Below are 16,763 nucleotides of genomic sequence, written 5' to 3' on the forward strand. Positions count from 1 at the left end.
AGAGTGCGTGTCTAGTGTGTAGTTATAAGTTAAAAAAGAAAAAAAATAAAAAATGAAAAAACAAAAAAAAAGTACATTAATGAGGTGTTAGGTGTGTGATTGTAATGGATGGTGGATTATAACAGTGTGTTGAACTGTAGTATTACTTATGTTACTTTGTTTATTGCTTTGAACAGTTTTTTTTTTTTAAATCTCTTTAAAAACGATGATGGTTGGTATTATTCAATTGTCAGTTCAATGTTATGGGTTTGTATTTTTTGCTTTTAACATTTTCTTACTTCGATATGGTACATTTGTGTTTTTAGGAATTTGATTTTTTTTTTTAAAGTGAAAATATTTTTAATTCTTCCTCACAACATGACTAGTAAAATTAAAAGAGGAGTCACCATTTTATTTGCATTTGGACAAATAAAGAAATTAAGTGCTTTTCTAACAATTTTGTTCTTCACAACAGTTTCTGTGCATGCAATTCTTGTAAATTCTATTAGATGGAGCATAAAAGATAGATTTAAACTAATTATTATTTTATTTACGGTATTTTATACATTAAGATTATACATATTTTTTTGTCATGGAGTATGAGAACTATGAAACTTAATTTCTTTGTTTTTTTTTCCTTTAAACAGTGTATGAAACTTATCCATAACAATAACATAAATTATAAATGTATTAACAACATTGATAATAAAGGCATTTGTTTTATTGAAACGAGACAAACTCTCAAAAACTACCTCATAAAAGTAATACAGGATAAGGAGATCCCTCTCTCATCATCAAGAATAATGCTCCTAACTACTGCACAAGGTTTATCAACAAAATGGAAACTCAAACTCATGCTTAAGCTTTTTCTAGGTGCGGCTGAACACCACTCTCCAATTCCTCTGTAACATTTGGAAAATCTTTTTCGCCAGCTGATTGGGGTGATCCTCATGCCTCTCATGTTTTTGACAGAATCAATCTCTTATGATTTTCTTTATGCCCAGATCCCAAGCCATCTGTAATTCCTTAACGATATAGGCATATCTTAGAAAAAATAGAGTAATACCATTCTCCATTAAATTAAAAATGATCTTTTTTAAAACCATCCATTAAAAAAAAGTCCAATTTCGTAAGTCAAATCAGGTCTTTGCCAACGTGGATAATAATTAAATCTCATTGTATATAAAATGATTAAAATCTTTTTCTTCATATAATAATTACATCTACTTTTATGTAATGTAATGCATCTGACTTCTGAGTAAATTCAAACAAATTTGATCACGTGAAATCTGGGTAGCTTCTTGGATTCTCTTTGGTAATTAGTTGAGTAAATAACCATAGTCGTTCGTGAGATTCGCGGAAATATCTAATGTGATCTTCAAGATTTCAATTTTTCTATTGTAGTCCTTCAGATAGAGCTTCAAGCACTTATAGTGGTCCCTGGGCATTTTTCTAGTGATGATACTCATCACCAGAACGCTGACGTGACCTCGGTTTGCCACGTTGGAGGGTTCCAAAACGTCGTCGTTTTGCTTTGACACCGTTGAGTGCCAAAAACGACGCCGTTTAGATGTTACTTAGCATGAATAACAGTTTTCTCTCCAATACAAATACTTCACTCGTCTCTTCTTCTTCCATCCTATGACTTCATATTCGTCTCTTCATCAATGGCGTTATCGTAGGATTCTATTCGTTGGGTTGAAAAAGTTGAGAGAAAAAGTAATCCGACCGAAAGTTCTTTTCGTTCTTCCCCTCCTTCACTAGAAACACGAGGTTCCGACATTGTGATCAGACTCAAGGTAACTTTTCTTTTTTTTACTTTGCATTTTCAATACAGTGTTGGTTGATGTTGTGGAAGTTGTTAGTGTGGTTGAAGTTTGGGAGTGTTGTTGCTATTGTAGTGTCTAGGGTTTGAAGGTTGGCTGGGATTTTATGGGGTTACTGTATTGATGGTTTCAGTGGCTAAGAGAGGTGGGGTTGAATCTTAGCCCCCTTTTTGCTTGCTAACACTTGCTGAACTCAGAGGAGACTTTTCTGTTTTTATCTCGTCCCTAGCCACGAGACTTTTTTATTTTGTCTCGTCACTTGGCACGAGACATTTTTGATTTTTTGCTCCTGTGCAGTGAAACAGAAATGGAGTAGGAGAGAAAGAAAATTACACCCAGATATATCCTGGTTCAGCTGCTAAGTGCAGTGCAGCCTACATCCAGTCTCCATCACAAACATAATGAAATTTCACTATAATCTTCCAGATTACAAATTGTAAAGTGCTAACCCAACTTACAAGGGGATTCCCACAGAATCATGAAACACAACATAGATGAACAAAGGAACTCTAAGACATCTATGGCTTTTTCTTTTAATTTTGCACTCTCTGCCTTTTTTCGCTCTATGGCTTTTTCATTACAAACCTCACTGTTTGCCTTTTTTCCATGAGACTCAAGACATGACAAAATTAAACAGAAAAATACTAAACAGAATACATTGAAGGAGAAGAAAATCTGTAGGCTTAGGTAGCTCTGAGAATCCTGTGCCTTGCACTCTCACTGCTTACTTCTAACTCCTTGCTCCAAACAGTGGTTGTTCTCCCTTTTTATAGAAGAGAGAAGCCTCCACATATGAAGCCAAAACTCAAGCCAACTTCTTCTTCCTTCAAGAAACAGATTCGGTTCGGCCACATAGAGAGAGAAGAGATAACCATGCAATTACCTCTAGTCCTTTCTTGGTCACCATTCTTCATCAATCCGAGCTCTCCATCCTTGGCTTGCTCTCCAAGATGGATTTCTGGCCCTTGATGCTTCATGATGATGATGACTTCATCTACTTCAATCTCTGCCTCTTCCATCACTTCGTCACTCTAGCTACTTCCTGTGGTGGTTGAGTAGAATCAAAGACAAGCCATCTCCTCCAAGAATCTCCTCCTTGCTGGCCGAATTTTCTTCTTCCTTTTCGAGCATGAAGAGCTCAAGATTACCTCACCAAATCTAACCACATTTGGTGAAGATCTCAGCCACATCTCACTTTTATTTTGTTATGTTTTCTTGCCATCATTGTGATGGTCTTTAGGCTTGTTTTCCCTTCCTTTCGGTAGCTCATTTTTGCTTCCATGGCATCCATTGTTTTCTGGTTAAAGACCGAAAGAGAGAAAGAAATGAGAGAGAAGAAAGTATGAAGAAAAGCAATTGAGTGTATCTGAGTAAATTAATTAAAGTGAATTGCTTTTACTTCCCTTAGGTGGAGTAGCGTGTAGCAATGCTAATCCCCATCATGTCAACTTGTCAAATTCTCTCTCATAGTTGGTAATGTAATGAATTTTGGAATCCATCACATGGTGAAATGCTTGGATCCGTTGGAAGCAGTTTTGCTTTCTTTTTCTATTGGTTTCGGATCTTGCATGAGGAACTCTCATCACATATAAAGTTGGGCTTAGTTGCAACAATCATTTAATCTGACCCAATTAATAACATTTGCTTTCCTGATGTATATTTTTCGGATCATGCATAGAATAAATAGGAAAGCATTCATTTGGGCTTGTAGTAATAATAACTTGATCTGGCCCATGTAACAACAATTTGTTTCAGCCACAATAATTTAACATCTAACTTAAATTTTTATAAGCATATTGGACTTGCACCAGATTTTCATTTTTGGCCCAAACTGAACCTGCATTGCAAAAATTAATTTAATCATTTAATTCAATATCAATAATTTTTGCAACTAATTTTATTAATGATGTTTGATCATCACTTAATTAGAAATAGAGTTTTCCAAACTCATCATGTATTTTACCCGAATAAAACAGGGATATGGTAAACGATATATGCAGAATTGAAAAAAAATGTGTTCTTGTGGTGTCGATTTTGTTTTTTTTTTTTTTAATAATACATTAGCCTTTCAAAATCTGCCTGTATTAAGTGAAAAAGTCCTTCAGCGTGGCAAATCGAGGCCACGTCAACGCTTCGGTGATGACTCATCACCAGAAAAATGTATGTATCAAAGAGCTTGACTAAAATGGAGGTGGAAGGACAAATAAATCATAGTCAAATTTTAGTTCTTTCTGAGCTGAAACATTTGTATCAATTGAATACTATAGATGTCTACATCCGCAATTCTGAATTTTTTCCAGGAGACTTATTCTTTCATGAGTTGAATGATTACAAGATTGTGATTGGAGACTTTGAGACACTTTCAATTGGGGATTTCAAGATGCCCAACAAATATGAATCTTCAAGATCTTTGGCACTGCAACTAGAACCTGGCATGAATATTCACTCTCTCAAAGGAGTTAAATTGCTATTCAAAGGCGTAGAGAATTTGCTGTTAGGAGATTTGCATGGAGTTAAAAATGCGTTTTATGAACTGAATCTGGATGGATTTCCAAATTTGAAACTGATGGTTTCAGTGGCTAAGAGAAGGGGGTTGAATCTTAGCCCCCTTTTTTCGATGCTAACACTTGCTGACCTTCAGAGAAGACTTTTCTGTTTTTGCTCGTCACTGGACACGAGCAACTTTGTTTTGTCTCGTCCCTTGCCACGAGACTTTTCTTTTTGTCTCGTCACTTGGCACGAGATAATATTAGTTTTTGCTCCTGTACAGTAGAAATAGAAATGCTGTAAGCTTAGGTAGCTCTGAGAATCCTGTGCCTTGCACTCTCACTGCTTACTTCTAACTCCTTGCTTCAAACAGTGGTTGTTCACTCTTTTTATAGAAGAGGGAAGCCCCCACACTTGAAGCCAAAACCCAAGCTTAGCTTCTTTTCCTTCACACATAACCGGTTCGGCCACACAGAGAGAGAAGAGATAACCATGCAATAACCAACATGCAATTACCTCTAGTCCTTCCTTGGTCATCACTCTTCATCAATCTGAGCTCTCCATCCTTGGCTTGTTCTCCAAGATGGATTTCTGGCCCTTGATGCTTCATGATGATGATGACTTCATCTACTTCAATCTCTGCCTCTACCATCACTTCGCCACTCTAGCTACTTCCTGTGGTGGTTGAGCAGAACCAAAGACAAGTCACGCCTCCAAGAATCTCCTCCTTGCTGGCCGAATCTTCTTCCTCCATTTTTGGTATGGAGAGGCTAAGATATCATCACCATATCTTACCATATGTGATAAGAATCTCAGCCACTATATTTTTTGTATTTTTTTGCCATCATTGTGATGGTCTTGTAGCTTGCTCTTTCTTCATTTTGATAGCTCAAAGTAGTTTCCATGGCTTCCATAATTTCTGTTGAAGTGACCGAAGAGGAAGCAAGAAAGAGATGAGAGAGAAGAGAGAATCTGAAGAAAAGCAATTCAAAGTGATTAAACACATTAATTGAAAATAGCTTGCTTTTACTTCCCTGGGTGGCGTGTAATGTTAATGCCATCAATCATGTCAATGACACTCTCTCTCATATTTCCCATGCACTTATTAACTTTACTCTAATAAATTTTGAAATCCATCATGATGAGTAAAGGAGTTCCGTTGGAGCATGCAGTGCATAATCAAAGGAATGGATTTCTTTTGTTAAGTGAATAAAATAATATTGTGCCCCAATTCCTTTTAATTTCGGACCAAGCATTTTTGGTCTCATACCAAGACCTTTAATTGGGCTTCTTATCACAATTGCTAGCCCATTTAATAAAACACTTGTTTCAACCACCATCCTCATAATAATTTTAACATCAAGGCTGAATATTGATTTTATTGGGCTTGGGATCTCTTCTTTTCATTTCGGCCCAAATATAAAATCTGCAACACAAAATTATTAATTAACATATGTTAAATGAAAATCAAATTAATAATTTTGTAATTAATCATTTTAATAATGTTTAGTCATCACAAATATTAATTTAGAGTTTTCCAAACTCATCAATCTCCCCCTTGATGACAAACATTATTAAGATTGAAATGGAAAGAAATTTAGAGATAGAGTAAAGAGTACTCCCTTTGAATTTGAATTTTTCCCCCTTTCTAAATGTCACATAGCTCCCCCTTGATGTATGCTTATTTTACCAAGGGAAGCACTAACCTGTAACATTTAAATCAAGCTTCAAGTAACAATGTTATTTAGCATATTTTATGATGCTAAATGCTTGATTTATGAGCAGTTTTAATTGATAGTCAAAACTCATTTGATATCATAAACTGATTTACTGCTCAACCTCACAACATAATCAACCAAAAATATTTTTGAGAATAAATTGCTGTTTTAAAAATATTTTTCAATCAAATCAGAGTAACATACTTATGGTAAGAAAATATTTTTAATTACGGCATGATCACATCAATTCTCAACATTTTTTTTCATACCCACTGCTTAAAGAAACTGCCAAGAACAAAATATTCAGCAAGCATGTTTACCAAGATGAATCAGAAGTATGTTTCCAATCCAAAACTTATTCATCAAGATAAAAAACATATTAACCACCAGGCAGCCATATTATTAAAACAAATGCATCACAGGCATTATATCAACAAAACAGCAATCAGCAAGGCACAATTTATAACAAGGATAATCATAAATTCACACGGATTTCATTCCCTGTTCCCTGTTTTCATGATTTCAATTTTTAGCACTTTCTCAATTTCAATTTTCAGCACACCATTTCTCCCCCTTTTGGCATCAAGGGGCACTTGCAAAATAAATGAAAACAACATACAAAAGGCAGAATATTTATTTTTCACCAAAACACAATGGTCCAGTCAGCACACATGCATTTGAGCAAATGACAATTAAAGTTCAACTCAAAATTAATCCACTAACACAAAGTGCTCAAAACAGAGCCAGATCAGAGCATAAAACAGAGCAAAGCAGGTCTGCAAAATAGTGCAACAAATCAATGAAACATAACAGTTTCAATTCAGCCTTTTTTCTCTTCTCCTCCCCCTTCTGTCATCAAGGAGGGACCCTGCAAAAAATGAGGAAAAAGCAATGCAATCCATAATAATTCAAGCATAAAACAAAACAGCATCAAATTAAGTTTGGTACAGTCATCCAAGACAAATGAAAAAAAAAAATTTCCCTGAGTCAAATATACATAGAGCAAAATAACAGAGCATTCAGCAGCAGCAACAGGTAACCAAGATATCAGATCAAATAAAATTGGCAGGCAATAAAGATCAGGAAATTCAGAGTAACATTAGATCAGTCACCCCCTATTTCTACTATCCTCCCCTATTAAGATATGATGTGATAAGACCACAAAAAGATTTTGATTTTCAGAAAAAATGATGAACTAACAAAACGGTCAGAGTGGGGTCAAAGAGATTTAGTGGGGCCCATAGGAATTAAATTCTGCGTTGCCTCCCCCTTAATCATAGCTTCTCCATCAAGCATGCATTTTTATCTCGTCCAAACCTACGAGACAAAACTGAACAGAATCAAATATTCACAAATTATCAATGAAACACAAATCAAACATTCCCAAACTTTTTCTTAAGGTGCAGAATCTGTCTTCACAGAGAGGTTTTGTAAAAATATCAGCAATTTGGTCTTCAGATTTTATAAATTGAATATCAATAGTACCCTTTTGCACATGTTCCCTAATAAAATGATATTTTATCTCAATGTGCTTTGTTCTTGAGTGCAGAACAGGATTTTTTGAAATGTTTATGGCACTCATATTGTCACAAAATAAAGGAATACTATTGATTTTTAATTTGTAATCTTCCAATTGTGTTTTTAACCAAATTAATTGTGAGCAACATGCAGATGCGGAAACATATTCGACTTCAGCCGTGGATAGAGCCACTGTGGCTTGTTTCTTGCTTGACCACATGTTGAGTGAGCTTCCCAGGAAGCAACACATGCCGGAGGTGCTCCTCCTATCCACTCGATCTCCCGCATAATCTGCATCACAAAAACCTACTGCACAAAAGTCATCAGATTTAGGATACCATAATCCATAATTGCAAGTTCCCTTAATGTATCTAATGATGCGCTTAACAGCCGTAAGGTGGGATTCTTTTGGATGGGATTGAAACCTTGAACATACACCCACACTTTGGACTATATCCGGTCTAGAGGAGGTAAGGTACATAAGTGAATCTATCATTCCTCTATACCTTGTTTCATCCACATCTTGGCCATCATCATCCTTTTTAAGTTTAGTATTGGGATGCATAGGAGTGCCCATTGATTTTGGAATTTTTTAGGCCAAACTTTTTGATAGGTTCTTTTGCATACTTTCCTTGGTGAATAAAAGTACCACTAGGAGTTTGTTTAATTTGGAGGCCAAGAAAGAAAGTAAGCTCTCCCATTAAACTCATCTCAAACTCACTAGTCATGAGTTTTCCAAACTCTTCACACAAGGTGACATTGGCCGAACCAAATACAATGTCATCAACATAAACTTGAACAAGAAGGATATCATCATTAGATGCTTTAATAAATAAAGTAGTGTCGGTGGTACCCCTTTGAAAATGATTTTTCAACAAGAAGGCACTAAGCCTTTCATACCAAGCTCTTGGAGCTTGTCTAAGACCATAAAGAGCCTTAGTTAATTTAAAAACATGATTTGGAAACTCTTTATGTTCAAAACCGGGGGGTTGAGCTACATACACTTCCCTATTAATAAAGCCATTAAGGAAAGCACATTTAACATCCATTTGAAACATTTTGAAACCTTTATGGGCGGCATAGGCAAGAAGCAACCGAATTGCTTCCATTCTAGTTACCGGAGCAAAAGACTCATCAAAATCAATACCCCCTTCTTGATCGTAACCTTGGGCCACTAATCTAGCCTTGTTACGAACAACTTGTCCATCCTCACCAAGTTTATTTTTAAATACCCACTTAGTACCGGTTACCTTCTTACCATCCGGATGAGGTACTAGTGTCCAAACCTCATTCTTGTCAAATTGAGCAAGCTCTTCTTGCATTGCTTTAACCCATGAAGAGTCTTCAAGAGCTTGTTTGACATTGTTGGGCTCTATTTGTGACAAGAGAGCAAGATTGCTAGGTTCGGTTTGCCTTTTGGTGGAGGATCTTATGGTTACACCATGAGAGGGATCACCAATGATGAAGTCATGAGGATAAGCCCTCATAGACTTCCATTCTCTAGGCTTTCGGCCAGGTGTTGAGCTTTAATGAACTTCTGGTGGTCTCACTGTTTCAGTTTCTCGTGTCTGCTCAGGAGATAAAATGGAAGTTTCTCCTTCAATCTGACGAGACAAAACTGGGCTGACAGATTCTTCATTTAGCATAGATTTGGGATTTTCTTTACTTGTTCCAGCCTCTTCACAATCTGAATCATTATCCTTCACAATACTGGGAATTAAGTTAGAGTCACAAAAAGTAACGTGTATGGATTCCTCTATTGTCCTATGCTCCTTGAGATAAACTTTATAAGCCTTGCTTGTGGTGGAATATCCAACAAACATTCCTTCATATGATTTTGGATCAAACTTTCCAAGATTTTCTTTATTATTTAGCACAAAACATTTGCATCCAAAAACATGAAAGTACTTAAGATTTGGAGGGGTCCCTTTCCATAGCTCATAAGGGGTTTTCTTTAACCCTTTTCTAATGATTGTTCTATTTAAAGTATAACATGTTGTGTTCACAGCTTCAGCCCACAAAAATTTAGGAATTTCATTCTCACATAGCATAGCCCTAGTCATCTCTTGAAGGCATCTATTCCTTCTTTCAACCACCCCATTTTGTTGAGGGGTTCTAGGACATGAGAAATTCCTAAGTCATCACAGAATTTTTCAAAAACTTGATTTTCAAATTCTCTTCCATGATCACTTCTTAAATGGGCAATTTTCAAATCCTTTTCATTTTGAATTTTCTTGCAAAGAGTGGAAAAAACATGAAAGGCATCATTCTTATGAGCAAGAAAAAGTACCCAACCAAATCTAGAGTAATCATCTACCACCACAAGACCATAGTGTTTACCTCCTAAACATTGAGTTCTAGTAGGACCAAAAAGATCAATATGCAACATTTCTAATGGCCTTTTGGTTGAGATTCCATCTTTTGTTTTAAAAGAGGATTTTACTTGCTTGCCTAATTGACATGCATCACAAGTAAGATCCTTATCAAACTTGATGTTTGGAATACCTCTAACCAAATTCCTTTTAACTAGCTTAGAATTTTGGTACATACTAGCATGTCCCAACTTTCTATGCCAAAGCCATTTTTCAGATTCAAAAGATGTAAAGCATGTTACATTTTGTTCCTTTAAATCCTCAAGAGTTAATCCATACACATTGTTGCATCTCTTGGCTTCAAATAAAATATTCCCAGTTTTCTCACAAACAACCAAACACACAAACTTCTTAAAAATAACATCAAAACCTAAATCACATAATTGACTAACACTAAGCAGATTATGTTTCAAGCCATTTACAAGAAGGACATCATTTATACAAGATGAGAAATTTTTACCCACTTTCCCAACAGCCACTATTTTTCCTTTTGCATCATCACCGAAAGTGACAAGTCCTCCATCATATTCATCAAGCTTTATGAAGAAGGTTGTCTTTCCGGTCATATACCTAGAGCATCCGCTGTCCATATACCACATATTCTCCTTCCTCTTGGATGCTAGGCACACCTACAAAACAAGCTTAAGTGACCTTAGGTATCCAAATCTTTTTGGATCCTTTTACGTTAAACCATCTTCTATGTCCTAAGCCATTGTAATCAAAAACAATTTTATAAACCTTATCACCAATCATTCTTTCACCAAAAAAACATTGAATGGGAAAGTATCCATTTCGGTTGCATAGTCTACAAAATCTTGGAGTTGCTGTTTTGTTAAAGTAAGTTGGGTCTTGATACCTTGTATCATTTGAAGATGAAGCAATGTTTTCAAAATGAGATTTTTTAGATTTATAAAATCCCAACCCAGCCTTATCATAAAGAGGTTTTTGACTAGCCAAAATTTGATTAAGATTTTCAGAACTTTGTGTAAACTTGGCTAAGTCTTCCTCAAGCCTTTTAACCTCTTTAAGCAACTCTTCATTTCTTTTAAAACAGTCTACATGTGCAAAAACAGAATGGTCACTTTTACAGCTCTTAATTTGGGCTCTTAACTGCTTATTTTCTTCAACAAGATCACAAGCAGTTTCGGCCTCTCTTACTTTCTCTTTAAGAAAACTGTTTTCAGCTTTAAGAATGGTGATTTGTTGTTCAAGTTCTTGATTTTCCAACCGAAAACATCTTATTTTTTCAGAAAGGTGGTTTATCATAAGATGAAGATCCTCAGTGTTAGGGTTGTGAAAGACTACCTGATCTATGTGATCTGCCATGAGACATGGTTGTGACTTGGTCTCGGTTTCTTCATCATCATCATCTGATTCATTCTCCAAGTCTTCCCATGAGGCCATTAGTCCTTTTTTCTTTTCCCTTTTTTGCTTTTCTTCCTTCTTCAACTTAGGACAGTCAGATCTGAAATGCCCCGTTTCCTTGCAATTGTAACAGGTTACTTTGCTAAGGTCTTTCTTCATCTTTCTTGAGCTGCTGCCTTTGCCTTTGAACTTCACCATTTTCCTGAATTTTTTTGCAAACAACACAAACTCATTTTCAGAAGAGTTATCACTGGATTCATCATCTAGAGGGTTAGTCATAGAAGAAAAAGCAATTCCTTTCTTTTTTGAGTCTTTTTTCAAATATGTGTTTTCAAAAGCTAGAAGATTTCCTCTCAAATCATCAAGTGTCATGGAATCTAAGTTACTGCTCTCAGAAATAATTAAAGACTTTGTTTCCCACTCTTTTGTGAGACATCTCAACACTCTGCTCACTAGCACAGATTCAGAATGTGTAATTCCCAGAGCATCTAAGCCAACAATGATTGAGTTGAACCGTTCGAACAGTTCATCAATGGACTCTCCTTCCTTCATTGCAAACATTTCATATTCTCTGTTCAACATATCTGTCCGAGTCTTCTTCACAATGGTGGTTCCTTCATGGGTGATTTGCAATTTGTCCCAGATTTTCTTTGCTGTTGTGCATCGTGATACCCGTCGGTACTCCTCGAAGCTGATAGCACAGTTGAGCAGATTTATTGCCTTGGCATTTAACTCCACCTTTTTTCTATCTTCCTCGGTCCATGTTGCTTCTGGTTTGAGAGAAACCACTCCTTCGGCACTTGTAGTAGTTGGATATTGAGGCCCTTGAAGGATGATCTTCCAAAGTCTGTAGTCTACTGCTTGTACAAATATCTTCATCCTCTCCTTCCAATAGGTATAATTTTTCCCATTGAAAAGAGGAGGTCTGTTGCTTGATTGTCCTTCAGTCAGATTGTAGGACACCACATTTGCGCCACTGTTTTCTGCCATAAGGATCTTTACTCCAAGCTGCAAAGCTTGATCTCTTTGAGACCAAGCTCTGATACCAATTGATGGTTTCAGTGGCTAAGAGAAGGGGGGGTTGAATCTTAGCCCCCTTTTTTCGATGCTAACACTTGCTGACCTTCAGAGAAGACTTTTCTGTTTTTGCTCGTCACTGGACACGAGCAACTTTGTTTTGTCTCGTCCCTTGCCACGAGACTTTTTTTTTGTCTCGTCACTTGGCACAAGATAATATTAGTTTTTGCTCCTGTACAGTAGAAACAGAAATGTAGGAGAGAAGAGTTGAAGATTACACCCAGATATATCCTGGTTCAGCTGCTAAGTGCAATGCAGCCTACATCCAGTCTCCATCACAAACATAATGGAATTTCACTATAATCAATCTGATTACAACTTGTAAAGTGCTAACCCAACTTACAAGGGGATTTCCACAGAATCATGAAACACAACATAGATGAACAAAGGAACTCTAAGACATCTATGGCTTTTTCTTTTAATTTTGCACTCTCTGCCTTTTTTCGCTCTATGGCTTTTTCATTACAAACCTCACTGTTTGCCTTTTTCCATGAGACTCAAGACATGACAAAATTAAACAGAAAAATACTAAACAGAATACATTGAAGGAGAAGAAAATCTGTAAGCTTAGGTAGCTCTGAGAATCCTGTGCCTTGCACTCTCACTGCTTACTTCTAACTCCTTGCTTCTAACAGTGGTTGTTCACTCTTTTTATAGAAGAGGGAAGCCCCCACACTTGAAGCCAAAACGCAAGCTTAGCTTCTTTTCCTTCACACATAACCGGTTCGGCCACACAGAGAGAGAAGAGATAACCATGCAATAACCAACATGCAATTACCTCTAGTCCTTCCTTGGTCATCACTCTTCATCAATCCGAGCTCTCCATCCTTGGCTTGTTCTCCAAGATGGATTTCTGGCCCTTGATGCTTCATGATGATGATGACTTCATCTGCTTCAATCTCTGCCTCTACCATTACTTCGCCACTCTAGCTACTTCCTGTGGTGGTTGAGCAGAACCAAAGACAAGTCACGCCTCCAAGAATCTCCTCCTTGCTGGCCGAATCTTCTTCCTCCATTTTTGGTATGGAGAGGCTAAGATATCATCACCATATCTTACCATATGTGATAAGAATCTCAGCCACTATATTTTTTGTGTTTTCTTGCCATCATTGTGATGATCTTGTAGCTTGCTCTTTCTTCATTTTGATAGCTCAAAGTAGTTTCAATGGCTTCCATAATTTCTGTTGAAGTGACCGAAGAGGAAGCAAGAAAGAGATGAGAGAGAAGAGAAAATCTGAAGAAAAGCAATTCAAAGTGATTAAACACATTAATTGAAAATAGCTTGCTTTTACTTTCCTGGGTGGCGTGTAATGTTAATGCCATCAATCATGTCAATGACACTCTCTCTCATATTTCCCATGCACTTATTAACTTTACTCTAATAAATTTTGAAATCCATCATGATGAGTAAAGGAGTTCCGTTGGAGCATGCAGTGCATAATCAAAGGAATGGATTTCCTTTGTTAAGTGAATAAAATAATATTGTGCCCCAATTCCTTATAATTTCGGACCAAGCATTTTTGGTCTCATACCAAGACCTTTAATTGGGCTTCTTATCACAATTGCTAGCCCATTTAATAAAACACTTGTTTCAGCCACCATCCTCATAATAATTTTAACATCAAGGCTGAATATTGATTTTATTGGGCTTGGGATTTCTTCTTTTCATTTCGGCCCAAATATAAAATCTGCAACACAAAATTATTAATTAACATATGTTAAATGAAAATCAAATTAATAATTTTATAATTAATTATTTTAATAATATTTAGTTATCACAAATATTAATTTAGAGTTTTCAAACTCATCAGAAACACTTGTCCATCGTAAATAACAAAGACATTGAATACATTGTGAACTCAATGGAGCTATCACAACCTCATGATGCTTTTCCTAGTTTAGAGTTTCTCAGCCTTTTCAACCTAAAGAACATAAATAATATATGTTGCAGTCGTATTACAGATTCCTCATTCTCTAGACTAAAGACAATCAAAGTGAAGATGTGCCCCCAATTGAAGAGCATATTCTTCTTTTACATTGTTGTATTTCTTACTAATCTGGAAACAGTTGATGTCCCTGAATGCGGTTCTCTACAAGCAATTGTTGGTGAGGAAGGAGAAGGATCTAACAAGGTTGTGCTTCACAAGTTATGCTCTTTGACACTACATAATTTACCATCATTTGTCAGTTTTTACAACAATGCAGACATGCCTTTGGAACGTCAATTTATGGAAAAGCAAGCAAGAATCACTGATGACACGAGAATTATCCCGGTAGAGGATGAGCAGAGTACCACAACTTCCTTTTCTCTCTTTGATGAAAATGTATGGCTTTCATCAAGTTTAAAATAATCTGTATTTAACATTTTTATATCAGTGATGGCAAACATAGTAACATAGTTTTGTGTGTGTTTAATTTCTTACAGGTAAAAATTCCGAAATTGGAGAGCTTAAAGTTATTCTCAATTAAGATTCACAGGATATGGAGCGATCAACTTTCAAATGATTGTTTTCAGAACTTGATAAAATTAACTTTGGAAGACTGTAACTTGACATATTTATGCTCGTTGACTGTGGCTCGTAGTCTCTGTAAGCTAAAAAGCATCTTCATAAGTGAGTGTTCACTAATGGAAAAGTTATTCATCACCGAAGGAAATAACAATAAGTACTCAAAGGTACGTAAGTTCGTAAAGTTTGTAATAGATTTTTTTATATTTTATGCATATTATATAATTGTACTATTTTGCATCAAAATAGGATTGTATCTTTCCTAAGTTGGAGGAAATCCAGTTAAGTCGAATGGAGATGCTAAAAGAAATATGGCCACATGAAGATGAAGTAAGGGCAGATTCATTTTCTAGTCTCATTTCTGTCGATATCAGCCAGTGCAATAAGATTGACAAGATTTTCCCTAGATACATGAAATGCTGTTATTTGAGTTTGAAAAGCTTGAAGGTTTATTCATGTGTGAGGGTGGAATTCATTTTCGAAAGTAGATGTCCTCCACAACAAAGTGATGCAAAATTTGCATCACCACTAGAGGTTATTGATTTGCATAATCTCCCATATTTGAAGTATGTGTGGAGTGAAGATCCAAAAGGAGTGGTTAACTTCACAAATCTGCAGAGTATAGAGATTTCTGAATGTAACACATTGAGCAATGTGTTGCCATCTTCTATAGCCAAGGATCTTGAAAATCTAGAATAGTTTTCGATTTACTCATGTCAAATTTGGTGGAAATCATTGCCTGTGATGGTGGATCAAAAACAAGCAATGAAGCATTGGAGTTTCCTGAAGTAGTTGCAATGTCGTTTTCTAGCTTACCAAGCATCCGATGCTTCTACAAAGGGAGACATATTGTAGAGTGTCCAAAATTGAAGCAACTGACAGTGACTTCGTGTCCAAATCTGGAAATATTCAAAACAGAAAGTGACAATGAAGAAAAAAGAGCATTTTTATCGGCTGAAAAGGTGAGAATGCTTAGTAAAACAAAAAAAAAAAAAAAATTCTTTCGTCTTTGTTATCTCACTCGATTAGCATAACTTCTTGTTCTCTCTCGAGTTTTTCGCTTGGAAGATAGTGATGAAGAAATAAAGGCAAATCATCCCAATCGAAATACAAAGGTTAGTTTTTTTTGTAGCTTATTATGGAGAGAGCTTAATTGAAATGTTTATATATATGGAGAGAGCTTAATTAAGCAAAAATTGTAGCCTTAAATGTTAACAATTTTGGTAAACGCATTTCGCAGGGCTGAAGCTTCATAATACTTTTTGAGTATTTAAAAAGGCGAAGAAAATGTGAGGAAGAGATGCAACTGGAAGAAGGGGGGAAAATGTAGAAACAACAAAGGAGTTAGCTGCTGAACAATAAGAATTGCCTCATTACTGTTAGCAATTTGTTTTGGTCTCAAGGTATGACCCTAAAGTGCTATCTGTGTTGTTTTTTGGTGGATTAAATGTCTACAACAGGGAAATTAAATTAATTACCTCTAAGGACAATCAATAAGAATTAATTAGTAAGAAAGATAATTTTTAACTTATTCTAAAAGGTATACTTAAATAATATTTAGAGAGAAGAGTATTCAGATTTTTATTTTAGATAAACAATAATTAAAGGCATTTTTCAAGATTTTCTCCTTGTGAGATTTTTCGCTTTTCAAAATAGCACTTGTTTATTCTGTTTTTTTTTTTCATGTTTCTGATGTGTAATTATTTTAGAAATAGGAATATATTTTAAACTATTTTGTGTAGATTTTATTTTGTATTTTTTTACTTTGAGTATTAAAAATAATTAATAAAAGTAATTTTTTTCTTTTATACTACGTATATAAAAAAGTGTAGAAAAATAATTTACATAAAATTAAAAGTTATATCAAAATTTATGTATAAGCTTTTATGAAAAAAAAAAAAAAACATCTATAAT

The 16,763-nt window shown here is 35.6% G+C and overlaps 1 protein-coding gene across 2 annotated transcripts in view; it reads left to right on the plus strand.

Annotated features, from left to right (window-relative positions):
* LOC107626022 overlaps nt 15,832–16,763 on the plus strand; it is a 56,545-nt gene continuing 55,613 nt past the window's right edge. For both annotated transcript variants that reach the window (XM_021116381.1, XM_016328787.2), the window contains exons 1-2: nt 15,832–15,964; nt 16,090–16,252. The gene's annotated coding sequence lies outside the window, so the exon portion shown is untranslated. The remainder of the gene's footprint in view (nt 15,965–16,089; nt 16,253–16,763) is intronic.

This window comes from Arachis ipaensis, chromosome B02 (genome assembly GCF_000816755.2).
Source record: "Arachis ipaensis cultivar K30076 chromosome B02, Araip1.1, whole genome shotgun sequence".
Classification (NCBI taxonomy): Eukaryota; Viridiplantae; Streptophyta; class Magnoliopsida; order Fabales; family Fabaceae; genus Arachis; species Arachis ipaensis.